Raw genomic sequence first — 25,292 nt, 5'->3', positions numbered from 1 at the left:
CACGCGCGCCCGAGAAAGCCCGCACAACACTTTTCAAGCCGCACAACTGGCCACAGTCCCAAGACAGACGCAATCCAAATGTCCACTGGCAGGAGGACGATAAACTGTGGTACAGATAAGATGTGATTACTGAGCAGCAGAAAAGGCAGGACACAAGGGCTCCGCATGCCGTGGAGTAATGTCACAACGCTGAGAGAAGGGATCCAGGCACACACAGGCCGCACCTGCGACTCCATGTGTATCAGGTTCAGAAAGAGGCAGAACCAGCACATGCTTGGGAGTTCAGTTCAGGTGGTGGCTGCTTTGGGGAGGAATGTGGAAAAATGATGGAGTGGACATGGGGGCCGGATGGGGGATGCTCCGTCTCCTGATCTAGGTGAAAGTGTCTTGAGTATGTTCAGTGACGGTGACAATGGAGCAGCTTTCTGCATGCACACGTGCTTCAGTTCACCAACAGAGGTGGAGAAGAAGCTGCCATAGTTCACCCCTCATGCGAAAGGTCCACCCAGCCACGCAGCAGGATCAAGGAGATCAGATTTATTGACATGACTGGTGTCGTAACACTTTTGTCCCATCCCTCACTCTATATAGACCACGTGATCCCTGAATGCTATGACCCCGTGAGGATGACCTGAATGCTATGTGCACTCTGTGTCTCTGAGTGTCACACCAAGAAGATAAACACTTCATTACCACCTGGTTTTTCAGACCTGCCTTCAACTCTGCAGTGAGACCAAAAGGGAGTGGTTGCCGGTCTCTCTCCTCTTGGCGTAGATAACGTGTCCACCGGGTTCCAGAACTGCCTCTGACCTCTGCCTGGGGCACAGGAATCTGACTGCCCAATAGAACATCAATGAGTAAATGGAAGTCCCCTCCTCCGGCCACCCAAGAGCAGAGACAAAGGCCAGGGGCACTCCTGGACGGCGCTGGCCTGGCGGCTGCAGTTCACTAAACCCTGCTGGGGAGGCTCCGCACCTGAGCCCCTCTGCACCCATCGGGGCCGGCGCTGGTGTTAGCTTTGCGGTTTGTCTCATGACCTCCTTGGCGATAAGGTGGTGGACTTACTCTGTGCAGATTTGATCTTTTCTCAGCCTTTAGCGACAAAATCTTCCACTTAAATCTGAAAAAGCATTTTGCAGTTGTTCTGGGGAAAGAAAAGCACACACACACAATCAGTTTTATCCAGACGTCCCCAAGCTTTCTTTGGAAAAGGCGCCCAAGCATTAGAGCTCCACGCCTGTATTTGACAAAGTCTCATAACAGATAATGCCCTGGGGGTCGGGGAGATGGATCTCCAGGCCCCGCGGGCCTCAAGGCCCCTGCAGAAGGAAATGATTATTATTTGCATAATGAGATTCCTATGGAAATCATAATTAATCTTAAATTTCATAGTAGTGAATGTGTGCGGACCATTTGCTTCCCCACCATTCCCTCCAATGCCACCATGCTGCCCGAAGAGCCTTGGAGGTGGGGGGGCAGCCAGCGGGCTGCGTGGACAAGCCTCTGGGAAGCCCAGGGGAGGGGCGGGCAGGGCCAGTGAAGGCACCAGGAGTTCCCATATGCAGAGCCCATGGTGGCAGAACAGGGTCCCGGGCTGGGGGACAGCCAGGCCAGGTGTGGACCCAGCTGAAGGACCCTCGTTTGAGCTGCGGCCGGAAACTCCCTCTCCCTGGCGTCCCATGCCCTGAGACAACATCTAAAGGGGCTAAGGGAGCTGAACCCACCCTGGATGGGCCCGCCTGATTTTTTCCACATGACCTCACAGGTTCTTTGGGGACTCCCCTGGCCCACCACCCCCTCCACACCCAGCTCCTGCTCCGCCCTCCTCCCTCACCCAACACCCAGAGCCCCTGGAGCTCAGCCTTCAAACCTGGACTCTAGACCCACAAACTTGGAATTCAGAACCCTGCGCCCCCTCCCGGGCCTCACGCCCCAGCCGCACGACCCGGCTCCGGCCAGAAGGAGGCTGGGCTTCTGGAAGGCTCCAGGTGGTGGAATGCAGGGTGGGAGCCACATGCTACCAGGGTGGGGTGGCGACCGGTTCGGGTAGAGGACAGAGCTTACAAAGCCCTCATTCTCCTCTCCCGCTGCCCTGCCCCCGGGGAAGGGAGGGCCAGTCCAGATTTCCCGGGAAGGCTTTCTGTCACGCTCTGGCCCCACCCCTAGCAAAGCCTCTTTGTCCCCTGCTTCCTGGCTGGCCTCCATCGCTATAAACACCTCAAGCCTCTGAGGCCTGGGGTCCTTCCCCGACGCAGCACCAGCCTGCAGGGCCCCGGGCACCCTCCACCTCCTCCCTCTCTGTGCGCCCAGGACAAGCTGGCATTTGGGGGAAGCAGAGACACATTGGGCCTGGGGAGGGTGAGGCAAGGACACAAACAGAATCAAAATGACCATCGGAGGCCATTGGAGGATCACTGAGGCCATTCCAGGAGGCATGGCGGGGGCGGCTGTTGGGCAACAGTCGTGGCGTGGGCAGTCCAGGTCTGGTCCTTCCGCGGGGCAGGTGCACAGGCAGGTCGGCTCCACCTAGGGCCAAGGAGAAGCACAAACCTGCAAAACCCACATCACTAAATACCCCACAGCAGAGACCCTGTCCGCAGCCGGGGCTGAACCAGGCGACGGGACGCAGGTTTTCAGCTGCCTGCAAGTGTCTGAATGACCACGACATTCCACGGGTACTGATCTGGGTGCCACGAATTGCTGTCGGTGAGGAGGTGAACTTGCAGACAGGGAATCTGTGAGCAAAGATCTGCTACCCTAAAAATCACTGGCTTGTTCATTTCAAAGGGCTGAATTGTACCATAAGAGATTTCCCTCTCAAAAATAAAATAACTAGAGTAAAATAAAGCTCAGTCTATCTGGGAGAAAGGGAACCTCCCAAGTGGGAAGAATGCTCTTGCTGGTGGCATGGGGGCTTCTAGGTGTCCCCGGGCACCTGCTGGTCACCCCAGACCTACTAGGTCTTGGGGACCCTCTAGGGAGAGCTGGGGGGTCCTCCAGCAGGACCTGTTGTTTCTCCTATAACCTGCATCTGGCTGCTCTGCAGCCTGGTCCCCTGACAGCAGCTTGTGCTCCATGCACAAGCCCAAGGGAGGCCCCAGGGAACAGGTGACACTGACTGGGGCCCAGGGGTGGCAGTGAGCAGGAGAGAAGGCAGGCAGGCATAGCAGGGAGGCAGTTCCCCAGCAAAATCCCAAGAGGGAGCAATGAGGGTCCCTGGGCAGCCCCAGTGACACTTACTAGCCCAGCCAACAGGGAGGGGGGGCCTGCACTCTCTCCAGACTGTCCCAGTTTGGACAAACTGTTACCAGCACCCCTACACTGGGCAGCAGGTCACAGCCCAGCATGGCTGCAGCACAGGGCTCATGAGGGGTAAGGGCAGAGAGGCCTTGACCCTGGAGCTTGGCTTCAGTCAATGCACAGGCCCACCTCACACCCCACTAGAGGCCACCCCACTCACCTGTGCAGAGCAGCACCATGTTGCTTGGCAAGCGTCCACTGGAAAGCCGGAAGGAGCCTGGTGCTTCGAGGGGAGAGAGGAGCCAGGGGACCCCCAAGGTGCTGCCCCCTAGCCCTGCCCCCATGCTCAGCCCAACGGGGAGAGCGCAGAGGACGGTCACCCAGGGGCCATCCTCCCGCTGGCTCACCCCCGCCTCGGCTGGCTCTATTAGGGAGAGTATGTTTTATTAATATTGGATATTAAAGTTTAATAGTGTGATTACAGCGGAAAAATGGGACTTCACCTTCGAGGAGTATTAGAGGATCCCGAGGAGAGCCTGTGAGTGAGAGGGACATTTGTCATGGCCTTGCAGGACGGTCGCCTCCATCCATCACGCCCCGGGCGCGCCTCCACGGCTGGTCGGCTGGCCACGCCGGGACTGCCTCATGGTGCCAGCTTCCACCCCAGGGGCTATGAGGCCACCGGTGAGGATCAGAAGGCAACATGGGAGCCCCAAGACCCCCAGAGAGGGGCACCCTGCTAGGTACTCTGCACTGCTCAGCCCCACCCTGGCCACCTTCCCCAGGCCGAGGGAAGGCTGGACACTCTCCTCAGCTTTGGGACCCCTCAATGTCCCTTCCACAGGGTGATGGCCAGAGGGCAGGGCAAAGCCCCAGACCAGCAGGGCAGGGTGGGCACTATGGCTGCTGACAGAGGATTCTGGGTAAAGGAGGGCACTGCTGAGCACCATGCTCCCTCCTCCTACACCCAGGGCAGGGACATTGGGCACAGACCCCAGGCCAGGCTCAGAGGCTCGTCAGCACAGTGCCACCCGGACCTCTCCACCAGCAAACCCAGAGGTTCCTTCCTGCCCCCATGGTCTCTGCACCTGCTGGTGGCACCTGTCCCTCTCCTTTATCTGGTCCCCCAGCCCACCCCACCTGGTGCACGCACAGCTTCCTTCTGCACAAGATACCCATCGGTGCACGTTGCAGGATGGGAAAGATGCTGTAGGTAACAGACAGACCTGGTGACCTGGGACAGGCCCTGGGGTGGGGGTCCCAGCAGCACCCATGTTCACCAACTGAACACACAGGGGCCAGTGGGCTGAAAAACAGTGGCGTCGTGGTGGTGGATGCCTGCCCCTGGTGCTCACTCTCCAGCCCACGCAGACATCACTAACCCATCACCCGTCCCCAGCCATACCAGCTGCACCCCAGTCAGGCTACCAGGGGTGATGAGAGCAGCACACAAAGGAAACCTAGCCAGGAGGCTGACATACTGGACACAGCCTAGGGCAGGGCAGCCTGAGTCCCTGTCCCCACGGAGAGGAAAGAAGGCAGATTTCGCACACAGCCCCGCTTTTGGCTGAGCTCATGCACCCAGCCCCGGGGCTCAGGGTCTAGCACAGGGCTGGCACACAGCAGGTGTTTAATAAGTGGCCTCAGCAGACCACTCCAAAAGCCAGACAGGCCCTTCGGGCCCAGGTTCCAAGAAAGCAAGGGAAAGTGGCTGCAACAAGGACCCCACCAGGGACCCTAGGGAGTTGAGGCCACCTCAGAGCAGGAGCAGCTCATCCCAGCTCCTTGGGAGAGGGCTGGAGGGCAGAGCCACAGAGAATGGCCTGGAAGCCTCGCAGACAGGAACCATTATGTGCGGCCACTGGGCCCTTCCTGGGAAGTAGTTAGCATAAAAAGTAGCAGAAGCAGTGAATGGAAACATATCCTCCCAGCAAAGTGGCCCCGTGGGGAGTGACCTCACCCGGAGGTGACCACTTGGCCACTGCGCATGGACAGGTGGAAACCCCACTGGGAGGGTCCTGAGAGCCTAGATGGGCCAAAGGAGCGGGGTCATGCTCTGAGGAGTCCAGGGTGGGGGACCCCGGGCTCACCTCAGCAGCCTCGGTCAGCCCCAGTGCGGACTGGGCAGCCCAGCAGCTCAGAGGCAGACAGAACGGGGCACACACCCAGAAATGCCCAGGGAAGCCCCGTGAGGCCTTGGTCTGTGCCTCCCCTCCTGGGTGATCACCCACGGCACTAGCGGGGGCCCACCTGGAAGATATGAGCTGAGGACATGATTATTCTCCTGTGGCTGGAGGCTCAGTGGCTGCATTGCAGGAGGCCTGACCCTCCACGGGCACCTGCATCCCTTCACTGTGACTCTCAGGGATAAAGTGGGGCCCAGGGGTGGGGCAGCTGGCAGCTGGATGGGGGCATCTTGTTACTTCCCAGAGACTGTTGTGCATTCTGAACATCATATTATGTTACATTTTTTCAATTAAGAATAAACACCCTCATGCTTTTCTGACCATATTTATCTCTCACCCAAGAAATGCTGTTCTCCCCCAAAATGAGAAGGGTGTGTGAGTTAGATACTGGGGCCTCTCTGTGTTGGAATATTATATCTAACATGTGAGGATGTCACCAGATTTTAAACACTGCGGCGCAATATGGTAGCCAGAGTGACAATTTCATTTTTGTTTAAGATTTTATTTATTCATGAGCGACATAGAGAGAGATGCAGAGACACAGGCAAAGGGAGAAGCAAGCTTCTCCTCCCGATGCAAGACTCGATCCCAGGACCCTGGGATCACAACCTGAGCCGAAGGCAGACACTCAACCACTGAGACACCCAGGTGCCCCTGACAGTTTCAATTTAAATTAACTAAAATAAATAAAATTTAAAATTCAGCTCCTGAGTCACACTAGTTACATCTCAAATGCTCAACGTCCACATATGGCCACCCCTCTGGACAGCGCAGGTGTAGGGCACTCCTGGCATCCCAGAAAGCTCCAGGGCATGGCTCCGGACACTCTCAGCCACCGAGGCAGGCCATGCAGTGGCCCCCAGCCTGGACCTCCAAGGGCCATCCTATGCACAGTAGATGTTCAATAAACATGTGGTGAGCTGCATCCTCATTCATACCCAGAGCTGGGCACAGTGGGATGTGCGGAGGACAAGGCTGGTCAGGGAGGGCTTCCTGGAAGAAGTGGAGCCTCAGACAGCAGGGTGGGCAGTGGACTTGATGAATAACTAGAGAGGACGGTGGAGGCACCAGGACAGAGACTGCAGCATGAACACTGGAGGGGGTGGGGACCCTCCTAGAGGGCAGCAGAGATGGACGCTGTCAGATGACACAGGCCCCAGGAGGACAGACTCTCAAGAGCAGTCTCCACGCCCCGCACTTCGTGCCAGCAGCCTTCCCGAGGATTCTGATGAGCAGAAACTCTTCCTGGAGGGAGGTCCAGACCCTAAGGAAGTAGGAAGCGAGGGACCTGGGACAGACACTGGGCTGTTCGTGCCTGTGGGGCCGCGCGTGGCGCATGGCCCATGCAGGGGAGACAGAGCCCACAGAGCTGGGGTCTAGGGTCTCACAGCTGCCGCACTTCCCCCACCTTGAGACCCTGGGCACACCCCCCATAGCCCGAGGCTCCTCTTTCCTGCCAGGGCCTAGTGACCGTTACTTAAAGCTCGAGGAGAAAATAATGCACCTACAGAAACTCCTCTCCTCGTGTTGTGTTTTTTATTTAATTTTCCAACGAACACCCTCTTTTATCATTCAAAACCGTGAAAGTAAATTAAGAAGAAATGGGTTTCTTTCAATTAGGCTCAGCGTTGCTTTGAGTAACTGCCTATAATTCTATTTAATGAAAAAATAAAATCATTATTCCACGTCTCCCCCTGCCCTGTCACAAGCCCACAGACGGGCTCCATTAGCGTGCACCGTAGATTTATTTAATTAGAAAAATATTTTGTTTTCTCTGATTCTTTGGGAAAAGAAAAAAAACCCCTCCAGGCACAAAATTAATCAAATCTGTTACCTGGTGGTTAATGGCTCCTGCGCGCGGGCATCTCCGCCCACGCCGCTGCTCCCACCCTGGGTTTGCCCCCTGAATTTGGACGCAGGCCCCCCACGGGCCCCACCACGCCCGCCTGGCCAAGTCTGGCCAAGACTGTCGCTGCGGGGTGGGGAGCTCCCCATGGTTGTGACACTGGGAAGGAGCCAAATTCCGTGGTCGCCAAGCACCAGTCCTCTGGGCGAGCGCTCTGCAGGAAGCCGAGCCGGGCGCACACGTGCTGCTCGTTAAACCAGGGCCTCTGTGACCCCCCAGTCCCGGCCCAGCCGCCCAGAGGCCTCATCCGGTCCCCAGGGGCATGAGCGGAGTCCAGGGCGGCCGGAGGAGCAGGGACGGGGACCAGTCCACTGGAGGAGTCTAATGACCCCACAAGGCGATACCAGGTGACGGTACCTGAGTCCCCTCCACTCCCTAGCAGGCAAGTGCCCTGTGGGATGTGTGCCCCTCCCCCTGGGAAAGCCCTCCATCCCCCCAGGGGGACAGGGGAACATGCTTTAACCCTCGGGATAGAGGGCCCTGCATGGTGGCCCATTGGGCTCAGGGACCGGGAAGCCCATGTGCGAGGATGGGGCACCCAAGGGAGTCAAGGGGAGGCCTGATGGGACTGCTGTCGGGCCTTCTGCCTGCAGCCACGTGGTCCCCACATTCCCAGGTGCACAGCCCAGCCCCTGCCCCATCAAAGCCCGCTCAGTCCGTAGACAGCGCTGGAGGTCTCAAAGGCCAGGCTTGTTTAGTTTGGCTTTCCTTCTTTTTTCCAAAAGCAGCTTAGCTTTGTTGCGGGGAGATGGGGGGGGGGGTGCGGGGAGTGTTTGTGGGGAGTGAGGAAGGGTGTTCGTGGCAGCCCCCAGGTCCCCAAAGCAACTGCCAGGCCCACGGCCCTCTCAAGTTCTCCAGAACCGCAGGCTTCCTGCTGCCGATGACGACCAAGGCTCCGACAGGTCCCACCCCTTGGCTGGGGTCCCTGCACACTAAGTCCAGCAGCCTGACCTCCAACCTTCACTCCCGCCTGTGGGTCCCATGGTGGCTGGACCCCAAGCCCCTGTCCCCACACTGCTCGGCCCAAGGGTTGCCCCAGAGGTCGTACATGGGTCCCCGATGTCAGAGATACCTCAACCAAGGGAGGCCCTCCAGGTGTGTGCGAGTCTGGCTCTGGCCTTGGAAGCTCCAACAGAGAGGACGGAGTACCTGGAGCCATCGCTGGACAGGATGGGCCCATACTCCCTGTTCTGGGGCCCCATTGGTCCCCCCTTGCCCTTCCTGTGACCCAAGGTGCCCCCAGGCAGAGCCTGCCACGTGGATTTCCGAGATTGGGCCACAGGCTGGGGGAGTCTCAGCTCGGGACCCACAGCAGAGGGCACTCCCAGGGCACCCAGGCCCGAGACTAGCCCACCGGGCTGTTCCAGGGCACTTGCCTCCATCTCAGATAGGATGTGCCACTTGCATTAATATACCCATCAAGACAGAAAGGCTGGCAACAGATGGTGCTCCCCTGGAGCCTCCAGAAGGAACGCGGCCCTGCCCACACCTTGAGTAGGACTCTGGCCCCCAGAACGCTAAGACAATGCATTTGTGAGGCTTTAAGCCACTACGATAGAGGTGACTTGTTACAGCAGCCACTGGAGACTAATACCCAGGCCGTGTCCATCTCTTCTCACTTGACCTGTGAGCTGAAGCGGACTCCAAGCAGTGTAAGTAATGCCGCGACAGACACCTGCACCCTCTGCACTCATGGTGCTTCCCGTCGTGCCAGCCGTGTGCCCCCAGCCCAGGACCGCCGGTTCCAAGTGTTTCCCGGGCTGCTGCTGTATTGGTTTCCAACAGCACCACCCCAGCCCCACTCAGTCAAGCGTGAACAGTGGCTCTCACTGTGGCTCATTGCGAGACGTCCTTGGCAGCTTTGAAGGACAGCTTGCTTCAGCCCTGGGTACGTGGGCAGGGGCTGTAGCTCCCCTGGGGCCCCCACGGGGCTCGGCTTCCCAACACTGATGGGCTGAACCCACCACCTGCCTGTGGGGCCACCTCTTGGGCTCCGTCCATTCGGAGTTCCCAGCTGGGGTTGGGGGGGAGGTACAGCTCACGATCATGTCGTGCAGGCCTGCCTGTGGATCACTGGCCCCTGCAGGAGAGCCGATGGGATCAACATGAGCCAGCACAGGAAAGACATAGCCATGGTTGCTACCGGTCAGGCCCCCATTCCTGGGTCCCCACCCCCGCCCCGTGGTTAGAACCTGACAGGGCTCCTGTCCAAGAACCATGAGAGCCCCTTGCCCTCCTACCTGCCTCTGTCTCCCCTCCCACACTATGGGTGTACATCGGTGCCCAGCCCAAGCTCAGGAGAACCACACGGATGCTCGGAGGGCCAGCCAGCTGGGAGAGTGGGCGCCAGAAGGCCATCATCCACAGCCCTCGGAGACCAAACCTGGGTCCCCACCTCCTGGGCCCTGCAGATGGCTGAGACCTCGGCCTTTGTGAGGCCAGAGGGCCCCCGCCACCCTCCCTCCTGCAGGCACCTAGGAGGGAGGATCCCGGTGAAGGCCCGGCTGTGCATGGAGCGCGGCCTCCCTCTGCTGGCGCCTGCATGCAATGACCATGGGCGGTCATCCCAGGAGGCCACTCTCAGAACAGCTCAGGATCCCAGGGCCACAGGCCTTGGATGGTGGGGGGCCGTGGAAGCTGAGACCGCAGATGCCCTCCACCCAGTCAGCGCTGCCGACCTGGCCCTACAAGGGTGCTGGCCAAGGCAGGCAGAGCCACCTCCACTGAGCACAAACAATGAGCCAGCAAGCCCTGGGCTCCAGAGGATGGTGTCCCGGACCCCTACGGGCACAGAGTCAGTACCACTAACCTGCTTCACTGGGAAGGAAACTGAGTCCCCCACAGGGACAGTGATCTGTGGGTGAGGCTATCAGGGCATCCTTGCCCACTGCCCGGAGGAGATATGAGGACATGGAGCACCAGCATGCTCACTGGCCCTTCCTGGAGCTCTTCCCTCCACAGGCTGCCTGGGCTAGGGCTGCCTGGACTGGGGTGCCCTAGGGGCACTGCCTGGCAGTGGAAGGGGCTGAGGAGGACCTCAGACCCTGGGGCCCAGACACTGCCTCCCATCCCATCAGACCTCCTAAAGCGGCGGGTGGGCAGAAGCCAGCAGGGGCACTGAGGGAGAGGTGCCAGCTGCAGGCATCTGGGTTTGGGCCAGGTCTAGGGGTCCCCCTTCCTGTACACTACGGGGCCTGTCCCTGGAAGCTGTCTCCCCACCCTGCCCACCCCTCTGTCGGCTCTAGGCCTGACTCCACCACAGACCAGCATCCACACTCCCAACCTGCATGCTCCCACACCCAGCCCCTGACCCAAGAGGCCATAGGAGGCCCAGCACCCCTCCCCTACTCCCTGGGGCCTGGTGGCTCCTCTCTGGAGCTGAATGCCAGGCTTGGCTCAGAGACTGCGACCTCTGGGTCCCACCCCACCACCCCTCCCCCCAACACCCAGGGTGGCGACCAGCAGATCTCACAGCCCAGGCAGATGAAGGGCTTCTCTCATCACCATTGTGAGCCGCTGCCCCAGCTCCAGAGAGAGGGGCCTGGTGGTCTCAGCAGGAATAAACAGCAGGCCGACTGTTTATCTGTCCTGACGGCAAAAGCTGGGACGTCTCTGTGCACTGGGCCATCATTGCTGGGGAGTCAGGGGGCGGGGGAGGCTGTAGCCAGAAGCTGGCTGGAGCTGGGCCAAACTGGGAACCCAAGATTGAGCTCACCTCGGCCCCGCCCAGCTTGCTGGGAGTGTGGGGTCACCATTTCTGCCCGCCTCCTGATCCCTGGACCCCCGGCCCCCAGTTCCAGCTGGGCCTGTTCTGGAAGTGAAAGACCCATAGGAAAGAGACGGCATCTGTTCCGGGCATCCCAGACATCCTCGGGTAAGAGCAGGCTGTAGGGCAGCGGGGGTGACAGCGTGTGAGCCTGCCCACCTGGGAGAGATGCACACTGCTCAGCGCAGAGCAGGGCATGGCCTCTCCCTGGGACCCAGTGCCATCTCCGGGCTCCTCTGGGCCTCAGCGCCAATCCCCGGCCACAGGAGCAGGATGGGTTCAGGGTTTGCTGGGCCCGAAGCTTCTCCGTATGCGGTCCACCTTAAAAGAAAGAATATAAAATTAGGCACCATGCCTTGGAGAGACCCCCACAAGCAAAGGCCCCGAAGCTAGCTTTCCACATCTGCCCAGCAGGGCAGTAGCTGCCCCCATGGAAACACCCTTCAGGGTCAGAGGAGCACAAGCGTGCCACCCCACAGTCGGGGCTGGATAGGCGCTGGCTCTCACTGAGTGCCTGGGCGCACGCCAGCATGTGTACATGAGCACACGTGTGAATACATGTGCATGCACTACCCACACCACTAAATGTGTAACATACATGTGTGCATGAACCCGAATGCACACACACACATAGATGCATGTGACCACTCACACATACTCAGTGAACAACACATGTGCCCCTGCCCACACCCATATCCCTCACCCAATTCATGAAGGGCCTGGAGCTAGAGGGAGGGAGGCCCCAGAGAAGACAGACACCGAGGCCCCCGCCAGCCCAGATGAGGTCGAAGAGGTGGTTTTGTTTGAGTCCAAGAATAAAAGGCATTCAGATGATTCTGGCACAGACCCGTGTTGTGGGGTCAAGGTCAGAGCCTCCACAGCAGGCCACGGGACCCCTGTGCAGACTGTGTGCCCCGTTCATAGGGCCGTGGGAAGGCACTGGCTGGGGCTTCTCAGGGAAGCAACATCCCACAGAATGGGGGCTTCAGGAACCCCTGAACTCAGACCAAGCAAGGCAACCCCATTTTCCAGGACTCCTCTATCCTGGCATCCCATAACATCAATTTTTAAATCCAAGAAATTGGAAGGTGTGCCAGTGTACTGCCACCATATCAGTATTTTTTTAAATCCAGATCTCATCTTTTTTTAAGATTTTATTTATTTATTCATGAAAGACAGAGAGAGAGAGAGAGAGAGGCAGAGACATAGGCAGAGGGAGAAGAAAGTTCCCTGCAGGGAGCCCAATGTGGGACTTTATTCCAGGACTCCAGGACCACACACTCAACCCCTGAGCCACCCAGGTGAAGTGTCCTTACAGATCTCATCTTTTACATCATGAGATCAGGGTCAATGATTCATTTGCTCAGTTTATGCAAAAAAGACAAACCTGTGTGGAGCTGCCCCTGAGTCTAGGCAGCTTATCTGCATGAGCCAGAGTCACAGCCACTGCTCCAAACGCTTCTTGGCAGGAGCAACTCCAGCTCCGATCCCAAGGATCTCCAGAAAGATGGAATATGTACCTGATGGTAGGGGTGTCAGTCAATTCATCATTGGGCTAGGAGCCAGTGACAGCTCTCTGCCTATACAAACAGGTCAGTCCCCTAACAAATGATTTAGAAAGAGCTTCTCAAAGTGCAGAGTGATGGCATGATGTGGATCGAAGCTTCACACACACACACACACACACACACACACTCACACACACACACACACACACACACACACCCATTCATCTGACCTCTGGGCAGAGACACACACACAGCATCGTTTGCAAGGTAGCCTTGCAACCACCCTGCAAAAGGCCAGTAGATGAGCTCTCTGAGTGTGGCTAACCAACAGAATACAGCGCCATGTGGTTCCAGGTGTTCCGTGCTTTCTCTCTGAACAACCTCAAACCAGCGTGTGGCAGGATGGACACAAGGTGCCCTGGCCTACAGCCAGCCAAGCCCCAAGCACAGGAAGACCCCGCAGACCTGTGGCCACCCTCCCGGACCCACTGCTGACCAAGGACACATGAATGTTCTCAGTTGCTGATTGTTTTAAGCCACTGAGGTAGTTTGTTACACAGCTTTAGCTGACTGATGCAGATGGGATCATTGGAAGACAAAAGAGTCAGAGACAAATATATAAAGTAATGAGAATGTCCTCACAATTTTCTAAAATACTGAGACTCAATAGAGCTTTTATTTTATTCCATGACATTTCACTTTTTTTATACAATACTTTTTTTGAAATTCATTTATCTGCTAATACCTTATTTTAGAATAATAGTGTATATTTGATACATACAGTTCCACAAATTTGTATATTTCCTCATTTTTTAATATGCATGAACATTTTTATATCTCAAATGTGGAAAATATTTCATTTCTTTGAATGTACTAAATGAAATGTGAATGCCGTTAAAATACTATGCTCTTTCTGCATTGTGGTAAATAAATACCAAATACAGAACTGCCCTTTTGCTGTGGCTTTGTAGCTGCTGCTGTCACAGCCTGGACAATGCTCCAAACAGAACCAATCCTTGGTTGGTGCTCTGTCCGACCCCAGGACCCTGGTCCTCCTGCCTGGCAGGCGGTCGGGGGGGCACAGGCTATCGCAGGATCACTGGGGTCTGAGCTGCGTGATTACACCCATTCATCTGACCTCTGGGCAGAGACCAAAGCCCAGCACAGGCTGACAGAGAAGGGTCAGACACGTCCTTCAGTCCAGGAAGCCAGAGGCAAGCCCAACTCAGAAAACCCATCTCCCATCGCTGGTTCCATTGCCCTACCTGTTTCCAAGGAGTCTTGCCTCTTACCTCTTATAGAATTAAAAACCCAATGTTTCCTTAAGCTGTTGATAACACAGAAATCATATTATTATTTTTTTTAATTTTAAAATCACAACCATCATTTTTTAAAGGAGAGTCAATTCATTTCAACGTGTTAGACATTTATCAGGAAATATATTTTATTTCCTTTTTAGATTCTTCCATTCCCTGACAAAACAGACTCCTGAGTACTTGTTACACTTTTATAATTCTAATGAAATAACTGATAAATACAAAAAAATTCTTTAAATCCTCTTAAAATTCCACAACTGTTTCACAAAGTAAAGTCCCATTCGACTTAAAATTACAAATCTAGATCAGCTATTAAGATGGTCAAGTTAGAGGCATAAGGTCAGTCTGTTGGAAAATGTAATAGGCCAAACTCTCTTAAATATTGCAAGCACTTAAAATACCAAACACAGAGCGCTGATTTCTAAATTTAACAACACAACGTGCACGGGATCATTTCACTCTCCTGTGTCATCTCTTTGCTTGATACCCACTCTCCAGGGAGAGATGGTTACTCACCAGTGAACGATGGCTTGTGGGACCCCACTTCCCTGCGAGTGACCTTTCTCATGATCCACACAGCTGAGCTTTTTATAACCACTGTGCAGTGGGCTCCAGACCTAAAAAGGCTGCTCTCACAGCCCGAGCCCTGGGTTTAAATTGGTCACCGCTGAGGGCCTCTAGGGACATCAGCCACCCTTGCTCAGCCTAGAGCCTCAGAGCCCAGCAGAGCTGCACTCCACTCTGGTCCCAGCAGTATGGTCAAGAGTTGAGTGGTTGTCAGAAACCACCGAGATGCAGGCTTGTTTGTTCCTGCAGCAAGAGCTTACTAGCCTGCCTCTCGTTGCTGGAAATGGCATCCCAGCTGGCGCTGCTGCAGGCGCTTGAATGCCGTCCGAGCCACGGGTCAGCACCTGTATGACTCCCACATTTCGGTCCTTCCAGTCTTCCCTCCATGGGATAGACCACGGCTCCCATAGGTAACAGGACAGCATCCAATCCTTGGCTTGAAGTCCTGCTAAACTCAGCCACTCAAACTATCCAGGTATAAGCATGTTAGTCACTGAGGAGTCAATTAAAAAATCACATGCTGGACATGACAATAGAGCCTCACAAACAAGCTCCACAGCATGAGAGTTCTAGAGGTCGAGAACTGAGGGTATTTGGGACAAGCTTTGCTCAAGAATCACAGTGCATTAGCCTCGTAAAGGATGGGAGAAGTTCCAAATGAGGAGCACAGGACAGCATGTTTGACCCATCTTGTTCCCAAACTGGTCAGACTGCCCCCATGAGCCCCCGCTGAGGACAGTATCACCTGGTCACAATCATCTGCTGGCCACCACCCTTCCCAAGCCCCACAGCTCAAAGAGCTGCTCCGTCCTCCTGACTTCGGGCCTCCACCAATGCAATGGTGGGCCATGCTCCAGCGCAGGCGGCCTCTGCCCTCCAGCACCAGCTGTGACCAGCAAGTGACCTGCTGCTGCAACACACAGAAATGCTGGGCTTGTTGGCTCCCGTGGCAAAAGCTGACCAACACAGAAGCTGGCACCCACCGCGGGTCCCATCCCCACCGTGATGGCACTGTGACATTGACTTTGGTGAGGAGAAAGCTCACAAGAGATCTGTGTCAGGGCTTAGCAAAATATTTCCTAAAACGATGCCTGAGACAACTGGGAAGGCAGATCTGCAGCAAGTGAACGTGTGGCTCTGGGTAAGGGTGTTCGTCCCAAGGAGGATCCTCGGTATCAAGCTGGCATTGGCCGGCTGCCCTGAGGACCCACAGTCTGTCCACAAGTGGGCAAGGTGGGGGAAGAGGCAGCCAGAAACCCTCGGACTGTAGGGTCAAGAGATGCAACCCTTCTTCACAGTAAAAGGAAAAGATTTCAGATTAAGACCCAGCCTGTGGGTCAAAGAGCAAATCAGGGAGCAGGATTCATGCCTTTCATCAAGACAGATGGTGGCATGCAGGTGGTCACCCATAGGTCCATGGAGGGGACACATCTGGAAAGAAAATGTGGGTATGGCTTTCGGAACATGGAGTTGCCTCACCTCACATACATTTTTTTTTAAGATTTAAAATGGTAGAATCAGGGGATCCCTGGGTGGCTCAGCGGTTTAGCACCTGCCTTTGGCCCAGGGCCTGATCCTGGAGTCCTAGGATGGAGTCCCACATTGAGCTCCCTGCATGGAGCCTGCTTCTCCCTCTGCCTGTGTCTCTGCCTCTCTGTCTGTGTCTCTCATGAATAAATAAAATAAAATAAAATAAAATAAAATAGTAGGATCAGCCAGCAGACCACCAGTCTGGATTAACCATTCAGGAAACAACAACAACAACAACAACAACAACAACAAAAAACGTTTGCCCCAACCTTTCCACAAGTAGGGAATAATGTAAGAAGTCTCCTCAGCCACCAAAGAGGTGATCTTCTCAAGGTCCTCACAGATGTGGCTGCCAAGAAGAACCAAACAGGGCTCAGTGCCTGCAGGGCTCAGTCCTTGAGCGCCTTATCTCAGGCTCCCTGCTCAGTAGGGAGCCTGCTTCTCCCTCTCCCCCACCCCCACCCCGCCACCCATATCCACACTTGTGCGCACACTCTCTCCCTCTCTCTCTGAAATAAATAAATAAAATCTTTAAAAAAATTAAAAAATTTAAAGTACAGAGCCATGTCCCCAGGGGTGGGAACAGGAGCCTGGAGCACACTGGACCTGGCTCTGCAGCTGTGCCAGGTGCAGTGGGCCAATCGCTCAGCTCGATGATGCAGGTCTTGGGGTTGGGGAGCTGTGTCCAGACAAAATGCTCATCATGAGATCCTGGATTTTTTAGCTCGATGCCTTTCGGGGGTTTGAGAGTCTTGTGTGCATCAGAGAAGTGAACATTTATGACCAAACATTGGGATGGGTGCTGTTCCCACCACTGCTCACTCCTCTCTATGCTTGGCGCTCCATGGGAGAGCCTCCTGGCCCCAGAGGCAGGTGGGATCAGGTGAATGACCTTGATGCGTGGGACATCCTGGGTTACATAGGGGGGCCCAGTGTGGCCGTGACCTGAGGGGTGTGGGGGTAGGGGGTAGCTCACCTGCCCCAGGCCCATTGGCTGCAGCTGAAAAGCACCTGCAGGGTTGGCTCTGCCCTCTGGTCCCTCCAACTTCTATCCATTTCCTGAGGCTGCTGCAAAAAATTATCACAAACATAATGGCTTAAAACAACCAAAATTTATTTCCTTACCATTCTGGAGGCCAGAAGTCCAAAGAGGGTCTCCCTGGGCTAGAATCAAGGTGCTCTCAGGGCTGGTTTCTTCTGGAGGCTCAAGGGGAGGATTTGTACCTTGCCTCCTCCTGAGGTGTCTGGTTCCTTGGCTCATAGCCCCACCTCCATCAAGTCACCACAGCAACTACTCTCTTCTCAGACTCAGACCCTACTGCTCCCTGCAGACCTGGTCATGACAACAGGCACCCCTATATAACCCAGGATGTCCCATGTCTCAAGGTCCTTCGCCTGATCCCACCTGCCACATTCCCTTTGCCATGGAAGGGCACCTATTTGCAGGCGCTGGGTGCAGGACATGGACATGTTCGGGCCTCCTTATTCCACCCGCTGCTCTTCACGTGAAAACACTGTGGCCCGGGTGGGGCTACACCTTCTGCCTGAGGTCTAGAACAAGCAGGCCAGGGAAGGGGGGGCACTGAACCAGGTTGAGCTGAGCTAACCCCAGAGAGCCCAGCAGAGCCACACCTGGTGGCTCTCCACCGACAGGAGCTGATTCAGCACTGCCACACGAAGAGCATCAACACCAAAGTCAGGTGAAGAAATGCTACTAGTTTTAAATATTCTGAAATGTTGAAACTCTTTCATCTGAAATCTCAAGTGTTTTCCCACATCATTCCATAGAACCTTACACCCTGCAGTCCTCTCCTGACAGCCAGGAAAGGGGATTACGAAGAACCCCCTATCTCCCCGGAGGCCCATGGTGATGACAGCCACAAAGATAACAGTGTCATTAACGGAGCAGGGCCCTCGACATGGAGCAGACCAGAAGGCTGGGGTCCCGTGTGCTAGGGGACAACAGCATTCTGCACCCCACCCCACCAATGGCTGCAGCCCCCCCACCTGTCACCTGTCCAGCTCTCTGAAGGGCTCTGCTCTGTCCTCCCTGGTTCTGGAGACCCTACAGCTAGAGCCTGGCCCCAGGCTGGGAGGCTGGGGCTGGCCTGGAGACCCCCCCAACCAGGGTTCTGAGATCCCCCATGGCTGGACCCTCCCTGGCCTGTGAGGCCTGGGGCAGGGAGCACCCCCACTCCCCCACTCTCTGTAGCCCTGCTCAGCCCACCCCTGCTCAGCCCACCCCTCTCTGCTAGAGAGGGCAAGAGAAACAGGTGCAGAGCTTGTCTCCGAGGCCTGTCAGGATGAAGCAGTCCTTGCAGAGCAGAGAGGAAGAAGACACTGTGAGGAGGTGGGGGCCTGGGACCCAGCTGGGCCTCCAAGGGTGGTGGGTAGGATGACAGGAATAGCTCAGGGTTTGGAAAGGAGCAAAAGGAGGGTTTTCCAGGTGGGACCAGGGTCCTACAGGACATCCAAACAGCACCCCTTCATGGGCATGGTGTCCTTCCGAGTGGGAAGCAGAAATGTGTAGGGTCCTTGCTGAAAATGGTGAGCCTTCCTAAATCAATCAACAAGTCTAAGAACAAGTCCAAGTCCCCTAAAATATATTGTGCAGCTTTTTATTGGAACCAATCAGATTCTAAAATTCACATGGAAAAGAAAACCTGACAGAGTGGCTGACTCTGACTCTGACTCACACCAGTCGTGAGGCCCATCAGCTAATGATGGTTTCTTCAGCTTGTGATGGCTGGAAAATACAACAGGGAGCCAGACCTTTCTGACGCCTGGAAATAAGGAGATGTAACTGTCAGTGGCCATAAATAAAGCTTTATTGGCACACAGCCACGCCCACCGGCTCCTGCTCACCAGTGTTGTGCACGTGGGACAGAGCAGCCTGGCCAGGACTGTTGGGGCCACCCCCTGTTCCAGAGTAGCACATGACCCAACTTCACCCCACTCCCCGGGGCTTGCTGGGTCCTGTTGTGAGCCTGGCTTCTCCTGGCACCTGAAAGACGGTGGTCAAGGGGACGTCCCCCATCCTTTCCACAGAGAGGAAAATGCATGGTGGGGTGGATTTTTGGATGACAGACCAGTGAGCCCCTCTGAAGAGGAGACTCCAAACAGAGACCTGGGTGTCACTGGCCAGCCACCGTGGAGGGAAGGTGGTTTGGGAGGCAGGAGAGGCAGATACCAAGGCCCCGGGGCAGAAACCACCTGGAGTCCAGTGCAGGCAGAAAGGCCAAGCAGGGCTGGGGAGACCCCGTGGCCACCCCGTCGTGGGGCTGTTCTGCAGGAGCTGGGAGGGCTGTTAGGCAGGAGAAGGCAGCACAGACGGGGCGGGACCCGATGTTTGACTGAGAGCCATGCATGACAGGTGCAAACACAGACATTCTGCCGGTGGCAATGACAGACTCCTTGACTGGCCTTCACTGGGCCCCCGGAGCCCCCTTCTGCACCAGCCTCGTCCCAGGGCCCTGCCGGCAGCCTGGATGCTGGGGCAGGAGTGCCAAGTCGGTTTAGCAAGAAGCCCCTACCCCGGTGCCCGCTCCTGCTCCTCATCCACCCCGAGTCCCCCAACCCTGTTCCTTGTTAGCAGCCCCCTCACTGGGCTGCGTTCAGACCTGAGTGGCTCCCTCCCCTGCCCCGTAGTCTGGAGTGAGGGCTTCCTTACCGTTTTCACAGCATCCAAATGATGTTTCTCTAACGGTGACCCCCACACCCTCCCTGGGTCTCCCCCAGCCAGGCCAGAGTCTCGGCCCCTCCCGTCCATCCCAAGACCACCGGCCAAGTGGAAGGGGGCGGCCCCGGCCAGCATCGGGTGGCCTGAGCCTTCGGCCTCGTGGGGGGCGGCTCTCTGGGCACCCTGCCCGTTGTGCGGCCCCACATCCAGCCGCACGGCAACCCCCAACAGCACCCCGCTGAAGGAACGGCACCCGGACCCCAGAGGCCGCTGGGACGCAGGCACCCCCGCCCCAGGAGGGGCAGCTCCACCTGACTTCATTAATCTAACGCCGGCTCGAGTGTCAAGGTGCACGCGATTTCTTGTAAAAATGATCTGGCTGCTAATTAGGCTGTTTGTAACTTGTTCCCTGGTCACTAATGATAATTAACATGCAAATTAGCTCGGGGAGGGGAGGCTCTGGGGCCCCTGTCCATTACCCCGTTAATTACTGTTTGCATACTTAAACATCACAGATATAAATGGCGGCATTTAGTGTAATGGGCAGGATGATAATTATGCCAACGACATTTCGAAAAGTCATTTCACTGTGTTATTTTTCTGCGTGATTAATGATCCCGTGCCTGGTTGATAAACTTCGTTTGTTCAAACCAATATAGGCTCTGTACACAAACCAGCCGGCAGGCTCAGCCCGTTCATCTCCGCGCTGCTCCCCATTGGCCCCAAGTTTCAGGGGAAGGGAAAGGCAAAGGAGGAAGTTGGGTAGCTTTGGGGGAAGAAACTTTCAGAACTTCCTCCTCCCTTCCTCCCTCCCCTCCTTCCTCCCTCCTTCCTTTCCCATCTGCCAGGTGCCTGCCAGGCAATAGCAGCCCAACCCTGCTCTCCTGGAACCAACATCCCAAAGAGAAAAGCCAACAACAGATAAGAACATGGTGCCAGGTACTGAAGCAGGTGAGGCAGCGGAGAGAAATGTGGAGCTGTTTCAGATGAGGGGGAGTCCTGGAAGGTCTCTCTAAGGAGGGACTAGTGAGCCCAAACCTGAAGAAAACGAGAGAGGAAGTGTAGGGGAAGAGGGCCTGGCTGTGCAAAGGCCCTGGGGCAGGGACAGGCTTGTGGAGGAACAGGTAGGGTTGAGTACAACAAGGGGGAAAGGATGGCTGGGCTGAGGGACAGGTGAGAGAGGGAGGGAGGAGGTCCTATTAGTTTAGGGGAGCCCTAGAAGCCTCCCTGATGAAAACATCTGATGAAGAACCATTTCCACTGGCGCTAGGATGTAAATATCTCAAACCTGCTCCTCCCTAAACCACAGCTGCACCCACAACAGCGCCCCTAATGCAGAGGTAGCCCTGGGCGAGCTGCCACCTCTATAATGGAGATTAAAATGCCCCAGAGCGACAGGTGGGCAGATGGGTGAGGGGATGGCAGGGACGCTCCTCCTCTGTTGCATTATTGATCAAGAGATCCAATAGGAGGAGCCAGCCCCATGCCGCAGGTGTGGTCCCTGCCTGCCAGGCCACGGGAGGGGTCCCGGCCTGTGGGTGGTCAGCAGTGAGGAGGAAGGCCCTGAGATGAGAGGCCCTCCCCACAGGCTCCAGGCTCCAGAGGACGGTGCAACCCCGAGTCCTACCTATTTGGCCATAGGGACAAGAAGCTGAAATTTCATCTGGTGACAACCAGGCCCCCACAAGCCACCGCCATCCCTGGATCCCCGCCTGTCTGGCCACAGGTAAGCCTCTCAGAGTGAGGGAGGGGCTCCTCAAAGTCCCGAGGGTTTCTTGAGCCCCGCATCCAGCGGGCTCCAGAGGGGGCTCACACACCCTGGGACAGTGCCCTGGGAGTTATGGGGCGGTGGGTGGGCTGAGCCTAGAGATATAACCAGAACCTCAAAGGGTCCCCCAGCCAAGAAGCACCCTGCGGAGAGCCCAAAGTCACCTTTCGGGGGCACTGGATGTAGTCATAGGCTATTGCTAAGGGGTTTCCCTTTCTAATTGGGGTTGGCTGAGACGTGAAGCATCTGCCTTCCCTTTGGGTACCTGGGAGGAGAGATAAGGTGCCAGGCAGCCCTGGGAAGCCCCCAGGGGGACAGTACCATCCCCAAACCGAAGCTCGGGCCTGGCTGTGTTGGCCTCCCCACCCTCTTGTGCCAAGAGGCCAAGGCCCAGCCAGCTTGCCTCCCGGGTGGTACCAAGGGTCCACACTTGGGAGCCCCACCTGGGCTCTGGCAGTGGTGGCAGGTCCCGGGCACCAGAAGGGCCCAGACTTCTCTCCTCACCAAGAAGGGTCCACAGATGGGGTGGGGCAGACACAGGACAGGCCCAGCCCCCACCTTCTGGTTTCTGGGCCCTGCCCTGAGGGAGCACTCAGGTATCTGGAGGACAGGGAATGGGTAAGGGTGAGTAAAGCACACCTGCTTTTGTAAAGGTGGTGGATGCACTGACCTCCCGAGGCTGATGGCCTTGTGGGTCCTCCCAGAGGAGCATCCCGGGCAAAGGGTTTGGAGAGTTTCCTTATACAATGAAGTCGTTGTGCACGGGAACTGGTGGGGTAGACGATGAGCTCCAGACAGGCCCAAGCACCTCATCCCCAGGCAGGCGACCTCACCACTGTGCTACCCACAGACAGGGCTCACCTCCCACAAGGGGAAAGTCACAAAACTGTAAGGTCAATCCGAAGGCCAAAGCCAAGAGTCCACATCCCTAAACTACCTCTGTTTCCAACTCCTCTGCTGTGTTTCTGCTCAAACAGAAGAAAATCCTGGTAATGGGCTCAGAGCTCCTTTTCCGGCCAGTGGGTCTTTATTCCAGAGTTGGGCATGACTACCACGGCATCTAGAGCAGGGACCACGTGCTCCTGCTGAGGCCGCGACATGGGAGCCCCTGTCTCTCAGAGCTGCCACTCCATGGCTATTTCAGGGAGTGCAAGAGTTCCTCGGGGGCAGCCCCATCCCTCCCTCAACCCGGCCAAGTGTGACAGCATAAACTGGGGCCGCTGGGTGGGCAGGAACAGCCCCTGGGGGCCCGGTGTTCACATGTGGTTATTGTGGGATCTGTCACTGTGAAACGCCATGCCCCCTAAAGCTGCAGATGAGCCACAGACCCCCCTCAAAGACACCACCTGTCCTGTTCTGTCCAGTTCTGACAGGCACAGTAGCGCAAAGGTAGTGTTCAGAATCACCGCCACCTGATACAGGTCAGAAACTGCAAAAACCCCTCTCCACGGGAAGTCAGCTTCCTCCTGAACTCAGGTCACACCGAGGCCACGCATCTGTATACGTCATACCTGCTCATGGTCCTGCATTCTGAAACATCAGCCCCATAGCATGAAGCAGGTGCTCTGGGCTTACCTGCCCCCATGTGTGCTGCTCTCAGCTGGTGACCCGCTGAGACCACCGGTTCATCTGGCTTGCGCCTGTGGGTCTGGAGGAACTGTGTGCAGGAAGAGAGTCGGGGGACCCATCAGGGCTAATGTGATGGTGAATGTCAGGCAGCCCTGCCACCGGCATGCCCCAGGCCCTTCCCGCAGCCCCGTGTGGCAGCCCTGCTCCATTATGGCTTTTGCCTAATTAGGGTAATTTAAGTGAAAGTAATCAAAGCAATGGGAGATCTCTTAATAAACTGTCACCAACACGTTCATCACTCGGGTGTTGTGCCCTTGTGAAAGTCAGGGAGACTGGGCCCTGCCATTACACCTGCCTGCCCTCTGCACACCTGGATCCCAGACTCTGCCTCCGCCCATGGTGCCCTCCCTAATGAGCCAACTGGCCAACGCCCGACATCCCAGGAGACCTGGACCCTGAGAAAGAGTCACAGCAGCTCCCACTTCCAGTGTCCCCCATGCTCCCTCCTCTGTCTCATGGCACCCATGTTGCCCCCACTCTGCCAGCAGGCACTCAATCCACCTATTTCCCTGAGCCCTGCAGAGGAACCAGGGTTCACCTGGTATCTGGGGACCTTGGCAACTTGAATTAGAAGAGTCCCTCGCCGAAAGTAAGATGATCTCTCTGGGGACACGCAACTCATCTACCTTCCCCCGGCACCCCACCACCACCACCTGCCCCAAGCTGCCTGAGTGGGGCTCAGCATCTCAGACCCAGGTGCAACAGCCCCTGCCTGCAGAGCCCTCCTGTCTTGCTTCTTGATGCTGCTGGGGTGGGGATGGCAGGATATGGAGGGGGAACCTAAAACATCACGTGATGTCTCACCCCTTCTTCAGCTACAGTCAGGGTGACCCCCAGCCAGCAGGCCGACCTCACAGCTCCTCAGAGCCGCCTTCTGGGACTTGCCTCAAGGAGGGCAGGCCCCTGCTCAAGACAGATGGCACCCGGCCCCCTTCCCCCGGCCAGAGCCAGCAAGTCAGCGGGAAGGGGCCCCGTGCAGAAAGGTGGGGCTGCAGGGTGTGGGGAAGAGCCGGTGCGGAGGGGCAGGCCCGCAGGAGCCCAGGTGGAGGGCCGGCCCGGCCCGGGGTGGCGGGTTTCCCTGGAAGCACCTTTCGGGAAGAGGGGCTGGCGGTGAAGGCAGAGCTCCGGGATGGCGCGGCCCAGGGCGCTTCTCCGCGGAGCTCCCTCCCCAACTGGGAGGACCGCGAGGATGGGCGAGGGCTGGCCCCGGCCCCCGTGGCCCCGAGACCCCCACAAACTCGGGGTTCACGGTTTCAAGGCTGCCCCGAGAGGGCCTGGGGGCGGGGTCCGGGGCAAGGTGGGGAGGGAAACGAGGCGGGGGCGGGGCCCAGGGCGGAGGCGGGGTGGCGGGGGCGTGGGGGTCCGGAGCTGGGGTGGGGTGGAGGGGGTCCGGGGCTGGGCGGGCGCGGGCGGGGTCCGAGGGGGGGTCGGGGGCAGGGTGGGACGGGATCTGGGGCGGGGACGGAGCCCGGGGCGGGGACAGGGTCCGGGGCGGGGGCGCGCCCGGCCGCGGGGGGCGCCGCTGAGCAGCCCGGAGGCGGGGTGTTGACGCTCTCCTGGGAAACGGACCCTCTGGCGGAGCCGCACCCACCGTCCCCGCGCGCCCTTGGAGCACAGGCGAGCATGCTTGTGAGCTCGTGTGCCAGTGTGAGTGTGCATGCGTGTGTTCTGTCGCAGGGTGTCTGTGCGGGTGTTCGTGCAGGTGTCTGTGTATTGGATGGGGCTTGTGTGCAGGCACTTTGGGGCCTGAGACTGTCCTGCAGGTCAGGTTTGGGAAGGGTGGAGGGCAGTGGCAGGGGCTGGTCCCCAGAACCAACCTCAGAGCTGACCCCCTGACCCGGACTGCCCAGCCCTCCTAAGAGCCAGGCAAGCGCCCCTCACCACGCAGCAGCCCACTGCGCCCCCCTAGAATGGTGGGCTTCGGGAGGCAGGCAGAGGCCTGGTCCTGAGTTTGGGAGGGTCTCTGGAGACTCAGCTGAGAGAGTGGCCCCTATGACCTAGACAGGGAGGGGTTGGGGAGGTTCCACCTTCCCCTGGGGCCCTCTGCTGGGGGTGGGTTGGGGAACAAGGGTCTGGAGTCCCTGACCTCGCAGGCCTCCCAGCTCCTCATGTGGGTGGCCGGGCAGCGTAAGGGTCCCATTCTGCAGAGGAAGGGAGCCTGGCCAGCCCTGGCAGATGAGCCCAGCCCCGCCCAGCT

At 57.2% G+C, this 25,292-nt stretch overlaps 3 long non-coding RNA genes across 3 annotated transcripts; 2 read left to right on the top strand and 1 right to left on the bottom strand.

Annotated features, from left to right (window-relative positions):
- The first annotated feature begins 7,465 nt into the window (after positions 1-7,465).
- Positions 7,466-13,477, top strand: LOC118354845 (uncharacterized). Its single transcript, XR_004816151.2, has 3 exons — positions 7,466-7,679; positions 8,910-11,206; positions 12,945-13,477. It is a non-coding gene; the product is annotated as an uncharacterized LOC118354845 (long non-coding RNA).
- Positions 10,728-14,641, bottom strand: LOC112646964 (uncharacterized). The gene is made up of 3 exons (XR_003128025.2): positions 14,439-14,641; positions 12,486-12,618; positions 10,728-11,419 (listed from the first exon to the last, which is right to left on the bottom strand). It is a non-coding gene; the product is annotated as an uncharacterized LOC112646964 (long non-coding RNA).
- A 5,905-nt stretch (positions 14,642-20,546) lies between these two features.
- Positions 20,547-23,313, top strand: LOC118354902 (uncharacterized). Its single transcript, XR_004816305.2, has 3 exons — positions 20,547-20,649; positions 21,287-21,424; positions 22,831-23,313. It is a non-coding gene; the product is annotated as an uncharacterized LOC118354902 (long non-coding RNA).
- Positions 23,314-25,292: the final 1,979 nt, after the last annotated feature.

Source organism: Canis lupus, chromosome 5 (genome assembly GCF_003254725.2).
Source record: "Canis lupus dingo isolate Sandy chromosome 5, ASM325472v2, whole genome shotgun sequence".
Classification (NCBI taxonomy): domain Eukaryota; kingdom Metazoa; phylum Chordata; class Mammalia; order Carnivora; family Canidae; genus Canis; species Canis lupus.
The sequence above is the reverse complement of the archived record's forward strand: the minus strand, read 5'-3'. Positions and strand labels throughout refer to the sequence as shown.